This window comes from Amblyomma americanum, chromosome 1, assembly GCF_052857255.1.
Source record: "Amblyomma americanum isolate KBUSLIRL-KWMA chromosome 1, ASM5285725v1, whole genome shotgun sequence".
NCBI classification, from domain to species: Eukaryota; Metazoa; Arthropoda; class Arachnida; order Ixodida; family Ixodidae; genus Amblyomma; species Amblyomma americanum.
Genome location: NC_135497.1, coordinates 18,731,078 through 18,752,312, shown reverse-complemented (window position 1 = coordinate 18,752,312; position 21,235 = coordinate 18,731,078). Strand labels below are relative to the sequence as shown.

At 48.6% G+C, this 21,235-nt stretch overlaps 1 protein-coding gene across 1 annotated transcript in view; it reads right to left on the bottom strand.

Moving 5' to 3' along the window:
• The window catches only part of LOC144131065 (alpha-1A adrenergic receptor-like), a 414,411-nt gene extending 393,701 nt beyond the window's left edge, over positions 1-20,710 (bottom strand). The window contains exon 1 of the mRNA XM_077664438.1: positions 20,364-20,710. The gene's annotated coding sequence lies outside the window, so the exon portion shown is untranslated. The remainder of the gene's footprint in view (positions 1-20,363) is intronic.
• Between the last annotated feature and the right edge of the window lie 525 nt (positions 20,711-21,235).

Sequence of the window (21,235 nt, the reverse complement as noted above, 5' to 3'; positions counted from 1 at the left end):
TAGAATACTTGCCCGCGCCTCCCTCTGGGAAAGGGTGTCCGCTTTCACAATGCATGCAGCGGCGGCGCTGCTCGCAGTAGACCAATGCACAAGCCGCATTTTGAGGCCCAAGCCCCGCCCGAGACTCAAAGCCCAAACCCGGCCCAGGCCCGCGGCTTCAAGCCTGAGCCCGGCCCGAGCCCGCTACTTTATCATCCGACTGAGCTCGGGCCTGGCCCGCCAAGCTTGACGTAAGGCCCAGCGCGGGCCCCGGCCCGTTCCCGCTGCAATTGAATAGGTAAATTCCTCACGGAGTGCAAGTAGTCCCCTTCTGCACAAGTAAAGAAGTGGCCGGCAAAGGCGCTTCAGTCGCAATAACAATTGGTTGGTAAACACAAATATAGTCCAACACAAATGCAAAAAAGATAAGGCGGGTTCGCCCACAAAGCCTTTTGGAGCAGTGGATATCTTGCCTGTGGATAAGTTCCGAGAGCGAAAGAAAAAGGGCTGCACACATGCGCAATAAACTTTGCATTATTTACAGATTGTTAATGAGTAATTTTTTAAAACCTGCGATGTCTAAACGTTAAAGTGTCTTTTTTTTAATGACCATAATTTCGCGGGTTGAATTCATGGCCACACAGGTCGCGTTTCTAAGGAGACGAGAAGCAGAAGTGCCTGTTTATTGTGTAGCATATGTCTAAAGACTCAAAGTTGCCTTAAAACAGTGTGCTCTTCTCCAATGGCGTTTCGCGTAGCTTAGAGCTATTTTCTTCCTTTTTTTTTGGGGGGGGGGGGCGCGAAGGCAGACAAAGCCGATCTAGGAACAGACGGCTGCCCGTCGAGCAGTCGAATGAAGGTGCTTCTCCAGTGGCTCTTATGGGACTTCAAATGTCCCGTCGTACACTGAACCGAGCAGATGCGGAGCGCCTTCAGGTAGAGCCGATAGCGTATGGTAGCTGAAACATCCTAAGCCTACGGTGCTCTGTACTTCAGCAGGCAAGCGCACTCGTGCAAATGAGACTGTCAGGATATACAACGCCTCACTCAGAACGCCGCTGTAGTGCAGGCAGCTGACGGATTATGCGCTTTTCTCTCTTAACTTCTCTTGTATCATTCAATGCGGCCAGGCGTGCGCGTTCGTAGTTAATTGGAGATGGCACTGTGAGTGATGTGGATTAAACTCGGTCTTCAAATGCGCTTTCTCTAATTCCCGGTCAACTAAAAAGTAGTAGTATCGGTTTAACCATAAAGCAGTGGAAATATTTTAGGGCTTGGATTGCTCCATTTGTGAGACGCCCAGGCAACAGTAATAAAAGAAAATCAGTACTGCTTCTAATTTTTCTCGTGTAAGGAAGATGCAACTACGGCAGGCACTAAAAAAAGTAAAAAAGCGCAGTTATTTTCTCTCAGTCAGCACCATGGTCCTGTCTCATCCATGTTGCTTCTAGAGTGCCCCAGGTGTACTTCACGCTACAACTATAAATAACAAAGCAGACAGAGCCCTTCTATGTGCGGGCCCGAGTTCGGCTTGACCTGCGGGCCGCACCGGGCTCGGGCTTTCGGGTTTGCCCCAGTCGGAGGGGATCGGCGTCGTTGGTGCTCCACCGCGTTTGTTCTGGCGTGGCTGTTACTTCACTTATCGCAACGGCGACGCTTCAAGCCATGCTTGCACGCGCAGAGTTTTAAGGCGAAAGCCCTTCTTGCCTCATCACTGTGCGGAAGACCTGTCCGGTGGAAACGTGTACAAGAAGTGTCCGCCCCACCAATTAATCAAATAAAAAAGAAAAATTTCGACGAGAATGGGATTCGAACCCCCGCGGGCAGAGCCCAATAGACGTTGGGGGGGGGGGGGGGGATAAGGGGAAGCGGTGTAAGCTTTCCAATCCTACCAACAGAGAAACATCTATGGTCACTCTTGCCTACAGTTCCTAGATAAGCTTTGTAGGGACTTTACTCCTTCCTGGTCTACGGCACGTGTGCGGAGAGACGACGTTGTAAAAAATTCAGGGGGGCAATTTGTTGGCCTAAAGTGCGGTGAGGCGAAAGCCTTTAGCGCAGTGTTGCTGCTTGTGTCACTGATGAGCGGATAAGATGTTGATTAAGCCCACAATTGTTTGTGAATCGGAAGTGCTGGAGACACTGGATGGCGTTTGGGAGACACCCGTCTGATTCGACGCCTTTTCGCAAACACTCTCCAACGTCATAGACAAGGAGAACTATGCATACGCGTTAGCAGGAAGTAGCGTAGTCGTCAGCACGCTCGGCTGCGGAACGGAAGGGCGGTGGTTTGAATCTCATCGTGCACAGATTTTTTTTCTTATCGAGTTGCTGAAAAGCGTGACATCGGATGGACAGGCTCGTGGCCGCGAGTATGAGCCACTAAAGGATTTCGCCTTACAATGCGCGGCTGTGGGCTGCTCCGACTAAGCAACAATTGTATGCCAGCTTCCGCTGCGTGTGGGCTAAGCGTGGTTCTGATTTCTAGCGTCTACACTCAGCACTAGTCGAGCCAAACGCGTTTCCTTCTGATCTTTTTAGTTTGAATTTTTTTAGTGGAATAATACCGCTGTCACACTAGCAGATTTAATATAATTCCAATCGAATGGCATTAGCATCAAATGTCATTAATCGGCTGCTTGGAGGGAATATTTAATTTCTTTAGATTCAAACGGCATTCGCCGATCAGTGAGTTTGGGTAACTCATTGGCATTCGCTCGCGAGCCGAATGTATACTCTAGGCGCCAGATACGGAGCAGAAACAAGCAACGCGAAAAATTAATGCGCACACTGCCAAAGTTAAAGGTATTGTTTATTGAGTTATGCTAAAAAAGTTAATTTTGGCATGAAACTACCCACCCTGCAGGCTGTCGGGAATGGATATTACACTCGCGGCCTCTGCAGCGGCCAACGACAGCGGCCGAGCGTCGATCATTTTGCGTTCAGTGTTTTTTTTTTTTGCCATTAGCCGTTTCTCTATTAACTGGTCTCTAGAGCGCATAAGGAATATATTTAACCAGATTATATGGCATTGAGGAAAACATCGCCGTGCCCCTACAAGGGAAGGTGGCAACTGCCGCAGCCTCTTTCCGGAGCAAGAAATCTTCTGCAGACGCTTAAAGCCGCATTAGCTCCCCCCTCCCTTTTTTTGCATAAAGAAAGCTAAAGAATTACATTGTGCAAGCAGGACAACCCCGGCTCCTTTTTCAACAAACCCTTCGAGAATAACACATGGATTCGCCCCAGCATCCATCACATGAAAAACATGGTCGCTTATAGTTGAATCACGGATGGAAGAAAACTCGTCCCCGTCAAACTGTCCGCCCTCACTCGACGTTTGAAAACCGTGAACTTAAAGGCAACATATAGGCAGTAAGCTTACATTTCTCATGTCAAAGAGGCGAACATTCGCGGCAGGCACACAAGTGCAACAGGCCGGACAAAAGGCTGTCGCACATTACTCAAATCACGTTGACTAAATATGTGAGCTCCCGCTCCGAGAAGCTACTGCGTAACTCGATTAAGATGCAAAATGAGCTGCAATGATTGAGGCTCCCTGGTGAAGAAAGTGTTGTCGCCTATTCATGTTCGCGACCAACGCTTTGTGATGGCCTCCATGCCCGAAATAAAAGCCTGGCCGATACTTTTCCAAGTTGAACTTTAAGCCCCAGAACAAACTGAGACAAGATAAATGCAGACGTCCAACGCTCAACTTTCGTCAGCTTCCGTCATGAAAAGAAGCGATGAAAGCGCCCGTGCCCGTAAGTGGCGGACAAACTTTGAGCAACAATCGCCGCGCTTGCCTGGACGAAATAGGTCATTTGCAGGAAGAAGCCAAAAACGCCTGACTGGGAGCATACGACGACAGCATAAAGGGCGCGCACGGGTATTACCGAGTAATCCAGCACAGATGGCTATTAATATGCATGCTTTCATTTTTTTTGCTGTTCCTTCAAATTCGCCAGTTTCTGAAATATTAGTAGTCATCAATATCCACATAGTTCAACCGCTGATAAAAATATAATCTCAATTTCGAATTTAAAGGCTGCAGAGCAAAAACTGCCATAACTCTTTTCTTGGGTGCAACAATTTGTTAATAATTTACATGCGAAAATTACGCACTGCAGAGGTAAATATGCTCCGTGTAGGTATGCGCAATATATATATATATATATATATATATATATATATATATATATATATATATATATATATATATATATATATATATATATATATATATATATATATATATATATATATATATATATTTATATAGTTATCACAAGGTTACCTATTAAGATTAGAGCTAATCTAAATCGCAGATAGAATGTTACGTTATGGCTTCGTCCAGGTGCGGAAAAATTAAGCAGCGCAGCCGAAAAGTGTTATTGTTCACATCAGGCACACTTATGCAAAAGCCAGCGTTGTAAGGCGGTTTCAGACCTGACACTGACACCTGCGGAACGTAACTACACTATCACTGAGAACCAATGTCTCGCATTCTTTGAGCAGTTCCTAAATTCCGCCCCTAACTTTACGGCCGCCACTTCACGGTCGTCACAGATCACCACGATTTATGCTGGTTGTCTAGCCTCAAAAATTTGACTAGCCTCAAGAGTGCACTTTGGAGACGTCGTCTACAAGTCAGATCGCATGCATTAAGGCGCCGATGCCCTTTCTCGTTGCCCTCTTCTGGACTCTCCGTGTCGTTCTTCAGCATCACCTTCCACTTGTCACCGCGACAGCGCATTGTCGTCAGCTGCCATGTACCTCGCCGCCCTCCCCTGTGTCGCATCTGACGATTTCGATGCCCTTGCATCAGTTCAACGCGGTGATGCGTATTGTCGCTTCCTAATCGACCGCCCCACGCATGCTTCCTGCTCTCCCAGTGCTAGCCCGCGTAGGCAGCTTCACCAGTTCAAACTGGCGAATGGTGTGCTCTGCCGCTGCGTCTACTGCCCTGATGGCACCCGCTGGGTTCCAGTAGTACCACGTACGCTTCGCTCCCGTACTTTGGGGGCCCTCCGCTGTGGTGGGACGGCCGGTCACATCACATAGGTCTTCACAAAACATATGACCGCGTGGTCAGCAGCTTCTTTCATGGCCTTTCCTCAAGCGTCGCTAAAAATACGCCGCATCTCGCCCGCTCTGCCAGCGTCGAAGAAGGCAGACTTCACCACCCGCCGGACATCTGCAGCCTTGCCGCTTGGCGCAGCTATACGAAACCTTACTCCTACAGCGGCATAAATCCAGGGATAATAAAAACTGTTGTCCTATGGTAAAGCTGTGAGGATTGCAATGCAAAGAGCCGAAGTACTCTACACGAATGACATTCAAGTGTAGCTTAAGAGAAATTCTTGTTGGACTAGTTGGTAATTGATGATTATAATTTAAAGCGCCAAAACACACACGCACACACACACACACACACACACACACACACACACACACACACACACACACACACACACACACACACACACACACACACACACACACACACACACACACACACACACACACACACACACACACACACACACACACACACACACACACACACACACACACACACACACACACACACACACACACACACACACACACACACACACACACACACACACACACACACACACAACAGCAGCGAACGGGACACAGTGTGTGTGTGTGTGTGTGTGTGTGTGTGTGTGTGTGTGTGTGTGTGTGTGTGTGTGTGTGTGTGTGTGTGTGTGTGTGTGTGTGTGTGTGTGTGTGTGTGTGTGTGTGTGTGTGTGTGTGTGTGTGTGTGTGTGTGTGTGTGTGTGTGTGTGTGTGTGTGTGTGTGTGTGTGTGTGTGTGTGTGTGTGTGTGTGTGTGTGTGTGTGTGTGTGTGTGTGTGTGTGGTTTTTAGCGCCTTTAAATTACAAGGACATTCCAATGGTTTGTACCTATGATCCGAACAAATTATGGTTATCAGATATTGAGCTACACTCTCCCGCTTCAATTAAATAAGGAGTCCGAATTGATGCATAGCTGATGCCAAATCTGTTATGTTTTGTTGTTTTTCTCTGAAAGTGCTATGATGTTGTGTACCACTGCAATGCTTCTTTGAGGTGCGTCGGCCTCTTCAAGCTTTTTCACTGTGTTTTCTTTTCGGCGCACCCAACATCGTCACGATGTTAAAAATGATTCTGATTCTGCCGTGCCCCGCCAGGCCGTTTGCCACCGTCGGCATCGACTTGTATCCGGCTTCCCCTCTCGACAAGATGTAATCGTCGGATAGTCACCGCCATCAACCATCTCACACACTACGCCGAGGCCGCAGCTTTGCCTGATGGTTCGGCACCCTAAGTTGCCACCTTCTTTTTGCTGTCCATCATTCTGCGCCATGGCGCCCCTCAGGTGCTTCTCAGTGGCCGCGGCCGGACGTTCCTGTCGACAGCTGTTGCCGCAGTTCTTCAAGCTTCTTCTGCACTTGACAAGATGGCTTCCAGCTATCACCCCCAGATCAATGGTCTTACTGAGCGGTTCCATCGCACCCTGTCAAATATGATTGCTATGTACGTCGAACCTGACCGCCGTGATTGGGACGCAGTCCTTTCTTTCGTCACCTTTGCCTGCAATCGCGCGTTGCAACGAACCACTGCTTACTCCCCGTTTTTCCTCGTTTACGGCCGCTCTCCCACGACCATTCTTGACACCTCTTTCTTCTCGACGCCTGCGCGCTTTTTCCCGACCAGTTCCTCTCCCGTGTGGCCCGATGCCGCCCCCTTGCTCGCCTCAGCAGTCAAGCCTGCCAGGAAAATCGCAAGAGTCGCTACCACGCGACGCGACGCGTTGCTTCCTACCATCCTTGAGACGATGTCTTACTTTCGACCCCTCTGCGGACACCAGGTCTTTACGACAAGTTCAAACCTCGTTTCATTGGCCCCTACTTGGTGCTCAGCCAAACTTCTCCAGTGAACTAGCGCGTCATTCCTGTTGATCCTCCTGCGGACCGCCGTCTCCGGTCTGAAGCGAGCGTTTCCGGTCTGAGGCCTTTCTCTCAGCGCCCTGTATGAGACCAATCGCGGCCAGGCTGGCTGCTTCTGACCGCGCGGGTAGTTGGTGTGAGAACTGTGAGCACTGTCGTCTGTGTGCTCGTCTTTCTCAGTGCTGTGGAACTTTTTCTTTATTCAGCCTGTACCAACTAGCCCAGCAATTGGTTTTACTTGAGCACTGTATCCGACTTCATCTTTTTTCACCTGTGAGTACACATTGTCATCGCTTCGGCTGGTCGCTGACAGCTCGGGGCGCGGGCTACGGGTCGGAATAAACCTAGTCCGTAAATTCAGGCCTTACACTGCTAATATGTTCTCAAGAGTATCATGCAATACTCCACAGTTGTCTCAGAATTCATACCCAGCAATTAAGGAGAACAGCCTTTTTCAACGGGAAAGAGTTTATGAACGAAGTTTTTTTCATGCTTTGTAAGATAACAATCTATATGCCGTGGATCTCCCTTCGGAAGGCTTGCATTTTTTTTTGGTATTAACGTTTTTGCTATCGTCAAGAGAATTCCCCTTGGATTTCTGTGACAGTCTTAACTGCTCGATGCGAGCGATGGAAAAACATTCAACGGGGGGTTCTTTCTAAGCACCACAAGAATGGACGTTTGCTTGCAGTGCTTCTTTAACCGTAACTTATAATCATCCAATATTCAAAATTTTTGTCCAAGAACGCTGGACATAGTTTCCAAGAGAGCCCCGATGAGCTTTGGTTGCTAAGGTGAGCCGACCTCGCCGGGGCGCGGACGGGAGCTGGAGCACGGGTGAGAGGCGCGCCTCCGAGAGGAGTTGTTCCTTTACTCATTACGAGACCAGCGCCAATGAAGGATGCGTCTGGGAGGATCTTTTCGGGGGTATCGCTCCTTTTCAAGGCCCTCTCGAAGCGGCTGTTGTGGGCGGCAGATACGCTTTTTGGTCTAATTCACTGTCTCTACAGGGCCAAAAAAGTAATTTCGGGTACGGCGGCATAAATTTTCCAGTCTGCTCAGCGCAACTTCTATTAAAATTGGAAACGAAAAATGATATTGAACTCAACGTCACCGCTTTGATCAAAACGATGACATGTTTACTTGGCCGGGTACTCACTTGCGTGCGGCTGTAGTCAATTTGTGTACTAAATAAATACGAAATTTGAGGCCTTCTCAGAGGTTCCTTGCACGTTTGGAGCTGAAAAATGCGAAACACGACTGCGTGGCATTTTGGAATCCAGAAAAGGGATGGGGTTGGGGAGGCGGCACGAATAACACAGCCTTGCTCGCTTCCATGCGAGTGCCCTTAAAGCTGCAGGCGCGATGCGACCATTTATGACTCGTTTGCGGAACAGGCTAAAGCGCGCGAGCTGTTTGGGCTCGACGACAACATTCCTTGGATTTCGCTGTGAAATCGGAACAGCATTCCGCGCCCAACAGTCCCGATCGGCATTTGTCGCAGCTGCGCTTCTAATGGTCACGGGGGGTCTCCACGTGGAAGAGGCTCGCGCGGAGAACAGGCGGTGGACCTCTCATTACGCATCGGTGTTGTTACGACGCCCAAATCCTTCCGGTGCCCCTGAATGGCCATGAAAGAAGCAGAGTTCGTTGACAGCTCCAGAGACAGCCTGATTTACTGGCAAGACCGATCTAGTATCTACATCACGTGAGCAATGAACGGAGCGGAATCTTTGTGCAACGCGACTTTGCCGAAGCACCTGTTATGCGAGAATAAAATCAACTGCGCATGGTTCGCCATTGAATTGAAGCAACACTGCGTTTTGCTTCAACCCAATGAAACAAGAACGCACATTTTTCATGCAACCTCATCCCCTGAATAGCTATTAACGGAGCTTTGCGCAACAACCCAACAATGTGATCTACGAGGCAAGCCCTAATGAAGGGCTATGGATTTATTCTAATCATCTTGGATTCTGCAAGTGCCACGAAATTACAGTACATGGTGCGGTTGCACTTGGCCTCCATCAAAACGCAGCAGCCGCACCCTAGAGTCAAACCCGCGACCTTGGTCTCGGTTGCAGACCGCCTCAATGCCACCGCGACGGTGCATCATGTACTAATTTACATCAATAGTTCTCCGCAATTTTAAATGAATAGCTTCATTTCAAAAGGATCAAGTGAACCGGGTTATGTGAATATGGCTTCATGGGATACAATGGTACTTTTATGGGGATTTAGAGTTTCCAGACCTGCAAAGGGGGCGTGGGGCATGATAGCGCTCCGGATTGATTTCAGCCACCTGTTTTTTTTTTATGTGCGGTGACACCGCGCAGCACACGACCTCCATCAAAATACCATTTCCGCGGCTGGGGTTCGATTCCATGACCTTGGGTTCAGCTGCCGAGCCACTGAGCCACAGCGGCGCTTCGCGCGAGTAGCCTCATGTGAATAGCACCAGGTGAATCGTTTGATGTGCATATTTTCCTCTGAATAGTTCCATGTGGATAGTTATGAAAGTGTTCAAGGATATCTCATTATTTGTTCGCAGCAAGTAACCTCGCCGGCGCTCATTTTTGCAGACTTCTGTACAAGCCTGTTAAATTTTGAAACACTCCGGTGGCACCGTGTTTGTGCAGCCCAAATGCGCTCAAGAGTGCTCGGCACGGACGAACCTAACGTATTGGCTTTTACTCAAAGGCAAATGACACCTCGCATCCTGACAGCCAGCGTTGACATCACACCGACATCTAAACTCTCTCGGTCTCACTGCCTCACGCCATACAGGATACTGTAACGGCACATTCCAGTGGGGAAGCAGGGGCACTCAAGAGTACTCCCAAAAGTGCCCTCGCAACAGCTGGCGCCTTCCAGTGGGAGAACAAGTGCAGAGGCACTTTAATCCAATGGCAGAACAGGCGTGCTTTCGCTGCGCCGAGAGCAGTCCGGCTGCTCCCTCTTCAAACGCGAGTGAAGGAAGTCACATGACAAAAACATCATATCCCTGCTGTTTCGCTTGTTTCTGTTTCGTTCTCGGCGACGTCAAACATGGCAGGTGCAACGCGTCGGCGCTCGGCTAGCTTCGCGTAATCTGATGAGTTTGAGCCGGAAGAGTGGCATCGCCTTACCGAGGTGCTGTATGCATTCGACGACGACGATAGAAGTGACAGCTGGAGTACGAGCTCTTATTCGAGCACTAGTTCCTCGTCCAGCACGCGCAGAATGCTGGGAAAACAAGCGTGGTCACGTGGCTTGCTGCTCTTGAAGCGCAGTGATCGTTCTCCTGTGGCGGTACAAGTGCTCCCTCACTCGGCGTGCTACTCCGCAGCTCCTCCCTGCTCGACGCCTCAGCTCCCGTCCGCCCTTTTGAATGAGCCGTAAGTGCGACCACGGCTCAGCGTAGCTGCGCTCTGCTTGGTTGGATGGTTGGGGTTATGGGTGCGGTATTCGCTGAGCTGTGTTCGCATTTAGAGTGAACGACATCTATGTAGCTTGGTTCTCAGCACTTAATACCTCCCGCAGATATCAACCCATATAAAAATTTTGCCTCTTGGACCTCCGCTCGAACACCATAGCGCATAACGCGAACGGAAAAATTCAGGGGCGATTAATGCGATTGATGTGCAGGGAATGCGCCAGCATGTGGGATCAGATTCCGTGAGCGGTTTGCGTTGATGAGCTGAATTCGCTCCCACCAATAATATGTTATTTGTTGCCCTGCTGCTGCAGTTGAAATCTTCAACCGTTCCGTGTGACATGATGCCTGCTGCGTTTAGAAGCAGATGAATGTTGATGAAAAGGACGATACCCAAGGCCGGTCGAAAGGATGCGCCGATGGCCGAGTGGCCGGAAGCAGCGGCCAGTGAAGCTAATCTGTTTACGCCCCCACGGGTTAGAATCCTGTAGGAGGTGTGGTAATTTTTTAGTGATCTATGACTTAAGTGGCCATACCCCGAATTTAGCCGTTGTGTGCTTGTCTGTCTGTCTGTCTGTCTGTCTGTCTGTCTGTCTGTCTGTCTGTCTGTCTGTCTGTCTGTCTGTCTGTCTGTCTGTCTGTCTGTCTGTCTGTCTGTCTGTCTGTCTGTCTGTCTGTCTGTCTGTCTGTCTGTCTGTCTGTCTGTCTGTCTGTCTGTCTGTCTGTCTGTCTGTCTGTCTGTCTGTCTGTCTGTCTGTCTGTCTGTCTGTCTGTCTGTCTGTCTGTCTGTCTGTCTGTCTGTCTGTCTGTCTGTCTGTCTGTCTGTCTGTCTGTCTGTCTGTCTGTCTGTCTGTCTGTCTGTCTGTCTGTCTGTCTGTCTGTCTGTCTGTCTGTCTGTCTGTCTGTCTGTCTGTCTGTCTGTCTGTCTGTCTGTCTGTCTGTCTGTCTGTCTGTCTGTCTGTCTGTCTGTCTGTCTGTCTGTCTGTCTGTCTGTCTGTCCGTCCGTCCGTCCGTCTGTCTGTCTGTCTGTCTGTCTGTCTGTCTGTCTGTCCGTCCGTCCGTCCGTCCGTCCGTCCGTCCGTCCGTCCGTCCGTCCGTCCGTCCGTCCGTCCGTCCGTCTGTCCGTCTGTCTGTCTGTCTGTCTGTCTGTCTGTCTGTCTGTCTGTCTGTCTGTCTGTCTGTCTGTCTGTTTGTCCGTCCGTCCGTCCGTCCGTCCGTCCGTCCGTCCGTCCGTCCGTCCGTCCGTCCGTTCGTCCGTCCGTCCATGGATATCTTTTTAGCCCTTTCAGAGTATTATCTTTGTAGCACTTTTACCAAATTTGACGACCAGTTTTATCTGCAAAAGACAAGTATTTGTTTAGGTTCATGCATTGCACCGGTTTTGTGCAACTTTTTTTTATCATACATCAATCGCTCTTCTTTACACGATCGTTTTAATGATTTTAACAGCGACAAAGTCCTTAAAGTTTTTCGTTATAAGGACGACTTTTTAATTGTATTGAGCAAACAATGTTCCATTTAAAATGAGCAAACACTGTTCTCGATGATTTTAAACTTCTTGGGAAAGGACTAACTTTTGCTTATGAGCTTCCACAGGAAGGCATTCTCTAGTTCTTAGACTTGCGTTTAATACTCAACGAAAGGCATGTTTGCTGGGCATATTCCCCTCGTGCACAAAAAGAGCTCCTGAAAAACAGTTCTGTCCATTCTAAATTAGTAAGGAGAGGCATTGTAACTCTCTGCCTGGAATCCGTGGTGCGGAGATCGTGTGTTCGTGAGATGCAAGCAAGTTTCGATCATCAATTGGGTAGGCTGTTTTCAGCTGGCTTCCCTGGGTCGGTCGTGGCGTCGGTGGCGGAAACGCTGATGAAGAAAATGAAGCCCGGATCACTCACGACTACTGCGAAGCCCCTGAACACTCAACAGCGACCGGAAATGGTTCCCTACCTGCACAAGATCACCCGCAACTTAAAAAAGGTGGCAAATCGGTTTGACGTGCCGGTGGTTTTTTCAGCTCCCAGGAAACTCGCTCAACTTTGCGGTCGCCTCACACGCGAAGACAAGAAAGGGGGCTGTCAAAAGAACTACGAAAAACGTTTCGTTAAGTGCGTCGTGAATGCTGTATATAAGGGAGTTGCGTTAACGACCGACTCAGGGAGCATGAAAGGGACCTGGCTAATAATAGGGAGCGCACGAATCTTGTTGATCCCTGCATGGCTTGCAGAGCTTGCGAACCGTGTTTCCACCGACTGCCTTGCTAAGTGTTCAAACTTTTCTTTTCTATCAATTATTACATTTTGACTAAATCATTATTATTTAATCCCTCTCTTTATTATTATTCTTAAAATTTTAAAATCCAAACTCTCATCCCTTTTCTGTTCATGATGAAAAATTCACCGGTGTAGCGCTCGCACGTGCTTTTCCTTTTTAATAACTGCGTTCATGTGAATAGCCACCCGATTCTTGGCCGATCCCCCAGTGTGGGTATGTGCCATCTTTTGATAGGCTAACAACAACAACAACAACAACAACAACAACAACATTGCGTGTCTGTCCTTGGCAGAAGTAATAAGAAAACCGCTCGTGAAACCTTGGAGGCATTTTTTATAAGGAAATCAGCACCAGATTGTGTGAATGACACTTCAGTTGCCTTGTACGACACTGAGGTGAATTTCCTATCACGTCTAGTGCGATGACTTTTTTTTTCTCTAGCTGTTTACAAGTGACTTCTTAGGCTGCGCCCGCGCAGGCTTGAGGCTTTATATGCCGTCGTGGTTTCCTCAATAAATCAGTTGCAAGTTAGCGCTGGCGTTTGTCTCTGTTCTTAGTGTTCCTGTCCTGGATGCGCTAAAAATATGTATCATTTGTGCACGGTATTCATGTAGTCGTCGGTGTCGTTCCGTGCGCCACCCACCACCTTCGCCGGTGTCGACAGGGGCCGACTTGGATCTCCAGCACGAATCCCATGCTATCTCCGTCTTCATCGTGCGGGGTGCGCAGTTGCAAGAAGACTCCGTCAACGCCTGGAAACCCTGAAATTCATCAAGTCCTGCGTCGCCGTTCTTCAATCGCAAATAGCCGTCCCCGTTTGCCATTGGTTGCCGATGCGCCGGCATGGCGCTTCACCCTCGAACCCTATCCAGTGCAATCAGCAGTATCACAGAGCACGTGCGTTGATCTTGAGTTCGGCATAAAGGAAAACCGATAGCGCCTACATACACGCTACTCGATGACTCCGACGCAGGCGTTTTCTGGATGCAACCGTCGGACAAAAGCACGAAGCAGCTAACCATCATCATTTCGCGAACCATCAGGTGCTTGATCAATCCCAGTCCGATTGAAGTAAGTGCCCGCAATCCCCCCATGACTGCAGCGCATTGTTAAACGCACGCGGCACTAACCGTTCGTTGCTTGTTCGCACTCTCCGGTCAGTGCAGCAATGGATACAAATGGGTCAGTCACTTCAGGTGCAGCGCCATGTGACCGAGGCTCGACCTGCTCAGCTGTGCTTTGCGGCGTGGAGCGCCAAACACTCCAATGAAGTGTATTCTTGTTAACGTGTGACGCAATTTCCTCCCCTCTGTTTCACGGAATCTGCCTCAAAAGTGAAAAAAAAAAGCGCTATGAGAAAGCTATCGCAAACTGAGCGGTGGATCTTCGTGTGGCTCGATAATGAAAATAATAACCGTGCAGAATAAAGCAACACTCAGCTCTCTGCCACTCAGCCGGGTAGCAAATGTCACGTCATGATAAGAGACAAATGTCAAATACAGTACTATTACTGCAGAAACGGATGACACTTCGGCGGACTTGCCACTCAGTGTGAGTGAAGTTAACCAATTGGGAAGAACTTCCTTCGACAAGGAACGAAAATTCTCGCATTTTGTGAGGTCTTCCATCCGCAACTTACATCTAACAGCGAGCGAATGCTTCGAACCCCAGCTTAAGTACGTGTATTATATGTGCAGAACGCCGGCGTATCCCGAAGCCACAAATGCGGAAGTCGTGTTGTTTTTCAGAAGATGGAAAAGAGAGAAAAGAATAAATTAATACAAAACTGCAGTTGCTGTACACGTACCGTGGCTTAGTCATCCGTCACGATTTTGCGAAGAAAAAGACAAGAAATGAAAAAAGAAACAAGCTAGAAGAGAGCAGGCGAATCTCGGAGAGCGAAACGCGCAATGCGCTCGATCCACGAGCAAACCCGCTAATTTTTTTAAAGGAAAAAACTTAAGTGGCCCCTATGCAACAAAACACGGTGGCGTCGGCGTTCAGGAAAAGTGGTCCACAAAACCTCCAATGACGTCATCAACTAAGGCACAAATTTCTTCCGAAGGTGCGAGCTCGCAACCCATAGGCTGCAGAACCACGTTGCTTTATGGCGAATAAAGGTGGACACAGTGTTTGCGTCGCCTTACGACTGTATGTTAATCAGTGTGTCGTTAGAAAGGAAGGAAAAATGTAAAAAAATCAACGCTTTCGCCTTCGAAGCACATGCGCAGTCTCAAGTGGTGTCCAGTCGCTGAGGGAGCAGTTTCGGACTACAGTATTGCCCGCTCAATTTAATCCAAACGCCAGAATATTTAACCTGAGTGCCATTAAATTTAATCCAGGTGCCACAGAAATTAATCCAAGCGCCAAAGCATTTAATTCAAACGCCAGCGAATTTAATCCTCATGCATTCTCACACTGGACCGCTCAAACTTAAAACGCGGTCTACAAAGCCCAGACGCGTTATCGATGAGTTGTTACTGACGAAGCCTTAGACACCCAATGAGCAAGCAATAATAACAACTTTTTTTAGTCATAACAAATAAGGGCCGGGTATTTATACCACCCACCACATTAACCGAAGTACAGGGTGAGCGCGAAGCATATTGCAGATATGCATCGGCGGTGTCCTGCATAGAGATGCAAAATTTCATGAAATTTTGAATGGCATGAAAAAAACCGTTTTTTTCAGGGTTTTTTTTCATGAAAAATTGGAAATTTTGCAAAACGTGACAAAAACAAATTTATTTGCAAAAACACAACGATCAATAATAATGCTCCGAAGTTGAGTCGAATATGCAGTTGTAGATGTCATATTGTGAAACGAACTTCTTGTTCTATTGCACCGCGAAGATAAATAATGATTTGCACTTGAGGCGAATATGAAGGTATAAATATCATATTTGTGGAACGAACTTATTGTTCTATTGCACCGAGAATGGAAACATGAAACCTGATCTATAAGTCACCCCATATCGGACTCAGAATCACTGTCGCTGGATGCGGCACTACGCGCAGCAGCAGGGATTGAAGTTGTGTCCACAGCTAGGTTCGACTGCACATACACAAGCTTTCGAACGCGTTCCCCTGAAAGCCTGTTGCGAATCCTTGTATGGACGTTTCCGAAACGTGACCAGTTTCGTTCGCTGCTGGCGGATGATGGTGGTATCTGCAGCAGTCGGCAAGCCAGAGGAGTTAGCGGCTGGTTGGTGCAAAGGCCTTGCCACCAGGTAGATGGGGCCACGTGCTTCGCTGAGTCCCAGACCCCTGTCCTGGACCATATTCCTGCGGATGTCCTGTACTCTGCTACGTTGGAAATCAGTTTACCGATGTCCAGTGAAAGGTGCCCTGCTTGCTGAGATATTCACTCAAAACTGTCTGCAATCTGCGCATCGTCCAGGTGTCTTCCTTTATATCTTGCATCCAGCAAATTAGCAGCAATGTGGACTGGTCGCAAACAAAGCTTTTCGCGCCTGGTGATCATTTCTTTCGCTCAAATCTGTTCCTCGCTTGTCAACGCGGAGGTCGCCAGGTTTGCTGCAAGTTCAATTCTAATGGAATGGAAGGCTTCTGGAACGTCGGACAGCAGAGCATTGTCCGACTCTAGTGAGGTTATGGCTGACGCAATTGGTGTAATGAGGAGCAGGCAGCTTTGCACGGACTTCCAGAAAGCGTCTTCGTCCAAAACAGTTTCTCGCACGGACTTATTAACTTTGAGGTCACTTAATATCACGGTCTGCTGAAGGGCTTCCTTGTTTCTCAAGAGGCTTTGAAGTGACAGAACCATGCCTCCCCACCTTGTTTTGCTCGGAAGCTTTAGAGTTTCGGATCTCCCTTTACAATCTATTGATTCTTGTTTCTCCTGCAACGTCGCAGCAACGATGTGGGTACGCTTCACGTACTTTATAACTTGCCTTGCCGTACGATGGACATCCTCCAATGTCTTTAGCTTCATCAAATCATTCAAAAGCAGGTTCAGGCCGTGAGCTGCACATCCAATGCATGTGATATGCTCGTATTTGCTTGCAACAATACTGCAGGCTGCTTGCATGTTGCTGGCATTGTCTGTGACTAGCTCCACTACTTTATCGCTTCCCAGCGATTCAATCACTTCGCAGATCTCGGCAGCAACATACACCGCAGTGTGACGATTTTGGCCTGTTTCAACAGCTGAGTAGAAGAATGGCTTTGGCGTTGCCACGACGAAATTCATGACTGCCTCGCCACGAATGTTCGTCCATCCATCTGTCAACAGTGTCAGACACGAAGCGTTTCTCACGGTTTGCTCGACGTGTTGCTTCACTCGAGTGTACTCCGAGTCCAGCAGAGGTCCACTCAGAAGGTGTCGAGAAGGCAGAGAATACGACGGTCGAAGCATCTTAAAAGCTGCTCTCCAATGTTCATTCTCAGTCACAGAGAGAGGCACATTGCTTGAGTAGATCGCTCGAGCCAAGGCAGTGTCGATTTGGCTTTGCTGCTCTGGAGTCATGCGGTCTACAAAAGGCGCAATACTCTTGATTTTTTTTTGCAATGGCTGCTCTTCATCGTGTTTGCAGAATTCTGACTCACTTGCTTCAATTGATGACTGAGTTGACACACCAGTAGGATGTTTGGCGTTCGTTTCCTTGCTGCAAATTTCCTTGATGTCCAGCGGGCATTTCTTACACGCCAACAGGTGACTTGTCAAACGTGTGGCGTTCGGAAATCCATGCTGAACACTGCAGTACTTACATACTGCTCGCTTTGTCCCGCCAGTGGACGTTTCGCACACAGAAAAGTGTTCCCAAACATTCGACCGCGGGCGAACCATTGTCACAGCCAGAACCGTGTACCACGCTAACAAAGCGGCATGCACTCAGAGTAATCGTGCTTGCGTTTGTTTTGTCAGAATACAGATGGCAGCACTCTGCAGCCCTGTCCACTGTAGACGATATTGACTGTAGTAGTTAATGGTTCAGCTTTGTTGCGCCGACATTTCGTTAGATGGCAGTGCGAGTCCATCACGCTTGATCTCGCTTAGTGTTACCAGAGTTTCAGGTGTTACTGTGTAGCCGTCCTACCCAGAAAGCAAGGTTTCTATTTGGCTAAAACCGATTACGTGCACAGCAGCCTATGTTATTTATGCCGTGTGTGTCGCGCTGTAGAATTTGCAGCCATTCTGGTCTACTTCAGCCGTGAGTTCAAGTATCAGTGTGTTTTTAAGTCAAGCCTCGATCTTATATGTGACCTGGCCTTCAACCCGCGTACTCGCAGCACGAACGTTTTAAAACCACTGCCTGGCACCGGCGATGGCGGCTGCTCTCCAATCGTTCAAAGATGCACGCTGTAATGATTTTCACAGCAAAAACCTAAACTGAAAGCAAGCAATCATAAAACCTTGAAATTGCATTGTGAAATTTTCGATGTTTTTTTCCATTTTTTCTCGTCTGAAAAAAACGAAAAAAGACCGTTTTTTTCCCAAAATTGCAGTGTTTTTTTCAGGCCTTCACATCTCTAGTCCTGCAACTCGCATCATCACGTCACACCTTTGTTATCCTGACAAGATGAGCGACTCACTCTAAGGTTATCACTAAGATAAACTCCCTGTGATCAGCCTGTGATCAGTCTGAGCGGCCCAGTGTGAGAATGCATGAGGATTAAATTCGCTGGCGTTTGGATTAAATGCTTTGACGCTTGGATTAATTTCTGTGGCACCTGTATTAAATTGAATGGCACTCAGGTTAAATATTCTGGCGTTTGGATTAAATTGAGCGGTAAATACTGTAGCTTTGCGAAGTGCCACAATGTGGCCTCCATGCTGCTTCCGCACAAAGCCTGAGCTTCAAGGGCTGCGTTGGCATTGGCCTGAAATGCGACCGTCGCGGGGCCTCGAGCTGGGTGCCGCGGCTCAGCCTTAATCGTTTTCCTTACCAAGTGGAAGCATGCTGCTTTAGTTTACAGGCCTGGCTGCTTTGGATTCACGTGCGCAGGATTGTCTTCGTCCCTCTGAGACCCTATGCGATATCTTCAACGCAATCATAAACTACCTGGTTTATTAGGTCTCTTTTAAAAATTATTTTCGGAACTTGTTTGCGTGGTATAACTCGCGAGATACGCAGTTATTTTCGATAGTCAGTGTTTATTTTTTTCTTGTACCCCCACGGAAACATTCTCTCACCTCCTTGTTTCGCTGTTTCTAACCGAACTGCGTATTTAAACTCAAATACCTACGAATAAGAAAAGCTCCGTTGACCTATATCTTTTCCTAAATACGTTATATTTACATGCCATGAGACTCCAAAAAATCTTGGCTACCACCAGGTGATCCTGTGAAACTCTCAACAATATGCTCTAGTTCCTACTTACAGGCATCTTATCCCCCCTGTTTCAGAACATGGTTTTGGCATCTGATACTCGTACCAGAAGTGATCAGACGCTAAGAAACTGCAGCTGGTTTGAAAACTTGTATATTCACCACCGTCATAATGGAGACTATATTCCCATTTCTTCAAACACGTCAAACCAGTCGTAGCATGGTTTGAAAGGCAACTGTTAATATTTCTACCAGTTTTGTATGGTTAACACAATGCCCTTCATGTCCTCTTTTCTAAAGCCTCACCAACAAGAAGTCACCATCGCGTAAACACAGCCCTGTTAAGCCCGTATGGAGACAAGTTGAAGTTGGAGATTTCTTTTTTCCTTGACATAGAACATGTTTCCACAGGTGCTCGAAAATTTCGGTTTGATGAATTTTTAACAGCTAGAGACACCTAATAATGTTGTGCGCTGTGTTTGCTCTTGTCATTGTCATTTTGTTCCTTATAACGCCATGAAGCCACTGAAAATGTAAGCGACACATTCGCAATGCCTTTACGGCAGTGGTGAGCGCGCACTTTTGTTGCTGTCTGTAGCATCGCCTCTGCACTACATACCCTCGGAGCAGCGTATATTTCGGCAGTGGTCTGAACGTGTTAATGAATGCCCTGGCGGTAAGTCGCTTTTCTGTGCAGACGTCCCAATAGCCCCCCCCCCCCCCCCCCCCCCCACCCCCACCCCCGGCCAGTCCAATCTATACAGTGTATGGCGCACGCCAGCTCATTCGTTCATACTTCGCCGGCCGTGCAACAGCCTTATCTCATAGTGGGAACGCTGTTGATCGTTAGGACTGGGCTACCTTCTGTGACGCTGCGCTCTCTTGCCCCGCGTGCTGCCTGAATCCGGACTCGGTGACTTTTCGCGCTGCCCACGCGAAACTGCGCTCGGCCGCTTTGACAGAGCGGCCTGCAACTTCTCCAGTTTAGCACAGCCTCGTTTGAAGAATAAAGTGTGTTAAATATACCCTTAGAACAGGACAAAGAAAATAATAAACTTCAACGAGTAGGAACTCAAGTAAAGAAATCTATTTGGCAAAACTTCCTGCTTTGGCGGTCTCTTTTATTTCTTGGCTTAATTAGCCGCAGAGCGCCAAAATGGGATGCCGTTGTGGCTATTGGCGTATGGCTCCATTACTTGAGTAAAAACTGCTGTGATAAAAAGCAATTTCGACAGAAACAATTGCCGTTACTTGCCAAGCAAGCACCGGCGTTGAGATATGATGGACAGGACTGAACAGACGGGCATCACGTTGCGGCTTGTTTACAAAGAACATCTATATGAACAATGTGGAGCACTATTCAAAGAGTCAGGGCCAAAAAAAAGTGATCCTTGTTTAAGATTTCAGTTTAGGGGCGCACAATACGAGGGAAGAGTGTCGTCACTCACCTCGACTTGCAGGCAAGACGAGTCGTGGCGTTGGTAAAAATCGTGAGTGTAGGTTGAGGGGACAATCTCTGCGAGGCTTCGAGCAGGGTGCGGCAGTTGACGGGCGCAGTGTCCGGAAAAAACGCAGAGTTCAGGAAGCAGCTGCACCAGCAGCGTGAGAGCACCAAGACAGGCGAGCTTAGAGATGACAAGAGTTCGCACGATGCCTGCACGAAATTTGCCGGGCGGGGAAGAGATTTATGGCGCTCGGCTGCCTCGTAGGAAAACGGAACCAGGCGGCGGAGTCCAGCAGTGCGCCGAGAAATGGAAAGATGCGGCCAGGCTGGGGCGCTGGGCGAACCGCGAGTCCCGGCGCCGGCTCGCGCGCCTCTGGCCGCGGCCGGGACCCAGGAAAGCACCGCGGCGCCGGCTACCGGAGCGCCCCCTCTCGCTTTGGCCCGCCAGCGAAGGTGACCGACGGGACGTTTGCGCGCGGGGTTCGCCTTCGCGGCAGCGCAGCCGGGACGCTGCCTTCTGTGTGCAGCAAAGCCTGCACTCTGTTGGCCGTCCTCTGAATACAAAAGGGACAGCACAGCGCCGCCATGGGACGGCCGCGGAGATCCATGTTCCGTCGCATCTAGAGGGAACCACCCTCTACTTTCCAGACGCGCAGGGGCCATTTGCGCTTTTCATTGCTTCTATAAGTTTCTCGTGTAAAATTCCTCGAGCTCTCATCTGCATCAATGACGCTGGGGAAAGAGTCAAAGTTTTTCTATATATTTGCGCCTCATTAACGTTTTTAATTCGCCGGCTTCTATGTCATACCGGGGGTTACGTTGTATTTTTCGAAATTCTTTGTAGATACAGCGCCGTGCTTTGTGCAGCGGATAAAA